The sequence below is a fragment of the Chelonia mydas genome, chromosome 13, assembly GCF_015237465.2.
Source record: "Chelonia mydas isolate rCheMyd1 chromosome 13, rCheMyd1.pri.v2, whole genome shotgun sequence".
In the NCBI taxonomy this organism is placed as follows: domain Eukaryota; kingdom Metazoa; phylum Chordata; order Testudines; family Cheloniidae; genus Chelonia; species Chelonia mydas.
The window spans coordinates 38,270,622-38,275,879 of record NC_051253.2 but is presented as its reverse complement, the minus strand read 5'-3'; the positions used below and the strand labels follow the sequence as shown (position 1 = coordinate 38,275,879).

General features: G+C 43.2%; 1 pseudogene; it reads right to left on the bottom strand.

Annotated features, from left to right (window-relative positions):
* Positions 1-3,362: 3,362 nt before the first annotated feature.
* Positions 3,363-3,985, bottom strand: LOC122462763 (annotated as a pseudogene).
* Positions 3,986-5,258: the final 1,273 nt, after the last annotated feature.

Below are 5,258 nucleotides of genomic sequence, written 5' to 3'. Positions count from 1 at the left end.
TATATTTATCCTGAACAAAACCCCTGGGAGGTAAGGAAATACTATTCTTACCATTTTATAGATGGGGCCTGAGGCACAGAAAGGCTCACAGTGAGATTTTGAAAGATATTTATGTACCTTGTGGGCATTACCAAAGCACCTAAGTAGATTTTTATGGATTCATAGAGTTTAAGGCCAAAAGAGACCATGTACATCACAGGCTATTAACTTTCACGCAGCTAACTCCGTACTTGGGTTTGACTAAAGCACTTTCCAGAAAGCTCCAGTCTTGATCTGAAGATGACAAGAGATGGAGAATCCACCACTTCCCTTGGTAGTTGATTTCAATGGTCAATCACCCCTCATTTTTACAGTTTGAGCCTAAATTTCTCGTTTGAAGTTGTCTGGTTTCTGCGCCCAGCTGGGTTATCTACCTACAACCCACTGGAACTCAATGGGCCTTTGGTAACCTAAATCAAACGGGTTGTTTTTGCAAATCCCACTAGGCACCTAAACCTCTTAAATCTGTCCCATACACACCTGGCTCACAATTTTTAATGTCCATGCAGAGCAGATTAGGAAAATAGGAGATAGGGCCAGAAGGGCACATCTACCTGGCCCATGTAGCTCACAGGCATGTCTCTTTCACCCGCAGAAGTTCCTCCAGTGAAAGATATTACCTCCCCCACCTTGTCACTGTCAGGATAGCCAGAGTTATCAGAATTAAACTATAAAAACAACAACAAATGGAAGGGGTACTAAATCTCCTGCTTTGGGATTTGGAGCCAATCTCATTAGAGACAAAGTTGAGACCTATGTGGCTGCACAGTATCCCACATCTGCCTCCTCTGGGTTTCTTGCACCTCCCTCTAAAATTATATTCCTGCCTCTGTTGGAAGCAGGATTCTGGACTAGAGCCTGGATCTGATCCAGTTGGGCAATTGCTATATTTTTATGGCCTTTTAAAACCCATTTCAGTGTCCGTCTGCCTCAATATGTGGATCCTGGGACAGACTTTCAAAGGAGCTTAAGGGAGTTTGGTACTCCATTCATTTCAATGGGAATTTAGCACCTCGCTCCCTTTTAGAATCCTTTGGACATTTCAGCCTTTATCTTCACAATTTCACAAGGCATCTGGGCTCAGAGGAAAATGCATGCTGGTCCGCCCACTCTACTCGCCCGTCTCTGACAATGGAGGCTACCAACTGCCTCTGAGGAAGCTGCAATAAATTCCTTAGTGGATAATTATGAAAATTATCTTTTAAATAAATTTTCTTCCTAACCTCTCTGACTTTGACTTTTTTGTATGCCACGAAGCAACAGAATGTATACCCCTTCCAAATCGCTTGGGTTTTTTAGATCTTGTAGCTTTCATTGTTCATTCAGAAGTCCAGTCCTGTCTTTGAAACTTTCTAAGATTATTTGCTGTTTTTTCCCCCCAAGCTACATAGCAGGGGTTGAACAACCAGCTCTAATTAACATATTGGGAAATGGCTGCCAAATCCATCAAACATCTTCAAAAATCTCAGGTTTAGGCCCTATGATATCTTGTGGCAATGAGTCCCACAGATGCATTGTATGTTGCATGGCTTCATGCATGTTTTATTAGTTTTACAGTCACTGCTTTTCGGTTTTATCAATGTCCCCTGGTTCTTCTGTAGCGGGACAAGGTGAACAGAGGCTCCTGTCCTTCCTTCTCTGAAGAAGCTGAATCTCTTGAGTTTACCAGAGAGATGTTTGGGAGGTGACTTGATCATTGTGTATTGTTGCTTACCCATGCCAAAGATACCTGATTGCGGTGGCTCTTCAATCTTGCTGGCAAAGGCGTTAAGATATCTAGGGGCTGGAACTCGAAGTTAGACAAATTCAACATTGAAGTAAGATGTCGTTTCCTCGCAGTAAGTAAAATTAAATATTGAAACAGCTTCCCAGGAAACAGCTTCCCAAGCTCCGTAGCTTGGACCCCCTAGGTTCTTGGGGAGGGAATCTATGGCCTGTGTATAAAGAATGCCAATAGTCTAAGGTCAGAAGGGACCACTATCAATGGTTATCTATGAATATATTACCCATTTTTTAATCCATCATGTCCCCTCTTATTCAATATTTTCTATGGGTAAACTTAAATTGGGAGTCCAGTTTGCACAAGCAGAAATGGGTGAGAAATTCCCCCATGCCAAAAAGCACAGCTGTTCCTTTCAGATCTGATGGATTCTAGATTTCAGGTTTCAGTTTGTCTTAGCAGAGCTAAACTGGGAATGTGAAAGGAAGCAAGAAACTAAAAAACAATGAGTCAGCCACAGACAGCTGTGCAAGGAGAGAAGGTGGAGTAGGGGAGCTCAGGACCGTTGGTACAATAGTGTTCTTTAATTTAGTAGAAAAAAAGGCATAAGAAGAAACAATGTCTGGGAGTGGAAGCTAGAAAAAAAATCAGATGGGAAGTAAGGGATGGATAGATAGAGATAAGAATAATTAACCACAAGATACATCACTTGGAGTCTTTACATCAAGGTTGGATGTCCATTGTCAAATTCAGGCATTACTGCTGTTCATTTTTACAACAGTGCTTAGAAGTTTAAAATATGATCAAGGCCCATTTGTACCAAGGGCTGTACAAGCCCACAGAGACCATTCCTGCCCCCAAAGAGCTTGCAGTCTCAGTAGACCAAGGAAAATTGGAAAGACTGGCACTGTGACATGTCTAAGGTCCAACAACAGCTCAGCTGAAGAGCTGGGAACAGGACTCAGGACACCTGAACCCCAACTTAGTGTCCTAGCTGCTAGACTAGGAGACAGTCAGTGTGTTGTGTTAAACAGGAGATCAGACTAGATCAGCAGTTCTCAAACTTCATTGCATCATGACCCCCTTCTGACAACAAAAAGTACTACATGACCCCAGGAGTGGGGACCGAAGACTGAGCCTGCCAGAGCCCTGCCGCCCCAGGTGTGTGTGTGTGTGTGGGTGGGTGGGTGGCAAAGCTGAAGCCCAAGGGCTTCTACCCTGGGCGGGAGGCATGTAACCTTAGCCCTGAGTGGTGGGGCTTGGGCTTGGACTTCAGACTTGCTGTGGCCCAGGGCCAACACCAGCCTTGGCGACCCCATTAAAATGGGGTTGTGGCACACTTTGGGGTCCTGACCCAAAGTTTGAGAACCCCTGGATTAGATGATCATAATTGTTACCTGCATTGTCTTCAGCATGGGAGATTTGCATTAATTACCCCCATTGACTTTGCTTCCTGCAGGAAACACGCTTCATCTTATCTATTTAGTCCAGAATGCCATCACTAGCCAGTCCATAAAGATACACACAACATTAATAAAGTTAATGCAATAGTCCTTGAATATTCAGTAACATGCCCACTCACGCTCTAGGACTACTTTTGCCTTTAGAAGAGAGAGAGCTTGTTCCACACTTTGGCCTCCCTCAGGGCCTGCTTAACCATCTTGTTCCTGAGGGTGTAGATGAAGGAGTTGAGGGATGGTGTGAACACAGAGGTCAACAAGGCCACCACTTTGTTCTCCAAGGAGCTTTCTGAGTGGGCTGGACATGCATGGAGATGTGACTCCTGTAGACAATGCTGGCCATGGTGATGTGATTGGTGCAGGTGGAGAAGGCCTTTTGCCTGTCTTGAGCACTGATGACAATATGCACATAAGAGACCATGGTGACCACCATGGAGCTGAGAATGAGCAGAGATGTCATGATGAAGTTCACCAGCTCCAGGTTGCTGGTATCCATGCAAGCCAGCTTCACCAGTGGTGTGCTATCACAAAAAAAAATGGTTCACCACATTTGGCCACAGAATGGCAATTGGTATAAGATGTTTGGGGAGAAAATGGACAAAAATGACCAAATCCAAGCAACCAAGACCAGCTGTAGGCAGAAACGGTTGCTCATGATGACCATGTATCTCAGCGGGTTTCAGATAGCAGTGTAGTGGTCAAACGCCATGACAGCAAAGAGAAATTTGGTCACACCCAGGAAGAAATAGACAAAGCCTTGTGCCATGCAGCCAGTGAAGAACACTTTCTCTGGCACAGCAAGTCAGCCAGGAGCTTGGGCACTTCAACAGGTGAACCAGATCTCCATGAAGGAGAAGTTGCACAGATAGAAGTACATGGGGGTGTGGAGCTGGTGGTCTGCCACAGGGATGGTGGTGGTGACCAGGTTGCCCAAGAGGGTGCCCAGGTAAAACATGAGGAAGAGGATGATCTGTTTGCCAGCTGTGGGGGAAGCCTTTCAAGATGAACTCTGCAACTGTGCTCCAGTTATCCATGTGAGCCACCTGCTGCTGCAGTTTAATCTGAAGAAATTGCAAATACAGTGCAACTATATATATATTTAAATATATATTTATATATATATATTTATATATTTATATATATATATTTATATATTTATATATATATATTTAAATATATATATTTAAAAATGAACATTAGGAATTTGTGAAATAATTGCATTCATTCACATAATTAAAGGATGTGACTAAGCCAGAAATGTCTGGAGAAACACCAAATTTGGAACCATATTAACAGCCAGGCCTGTGTTTAACATCCTGCCACCCAGAAGTAAATCAACTGTCCACCTCACCCATTATTAATCAGGAAACACTCTATAAACCATTTATAAATGGAACCTTAATATAATGTTTAAGCATGTTACAGACATGAACATGTATGAGTGTGATGAAACTCGTAAGCAGAAGATGGTAGTTAGCAGGAACCAACTGAAACTATGTTCCCTGCAGTTGCACTATCCTACATGTCTGTACATTTTGGGCACTACTGGAATAATAAACCAGTTATGTCAATGTCTACTAGGGAGACAAGAGAGCCTGCAATGGCAAGGAGACAAGGTAGATGATCAGGAAGAAGTTTTTCTTTTCTCTAATCTCTGTGATACCATACAAGAAAATCACCCCAGAGTAATACAGGAGAGAGGGGATTTGGAGAATTCTTGTCACAGCCCATCCCCTGCACCTTGCAAAGTCAGAAAATGACAGCAGCAAACCCAAACAATATATATTCTCTCTCTAGATTTGTACATGGGTGCACATCACCATAATATTTAGACCTTACCTTCGGCACATAGTTGCAAAGCTTAGAGGAACTGCTCTTGTCTTCTCAAGGATATCATCTAGCACTAGGTTAAACCAGTCATAATCCTTGACTGGGAATCCAGGACTTTATACTCAGCAAATTCCTGCTGACTCAGAACTAGAGTTGGCAAGTCAGTGTCATGGTTTCCAAGGAAGGGAAGTAATAGCTGAGGACTCCTT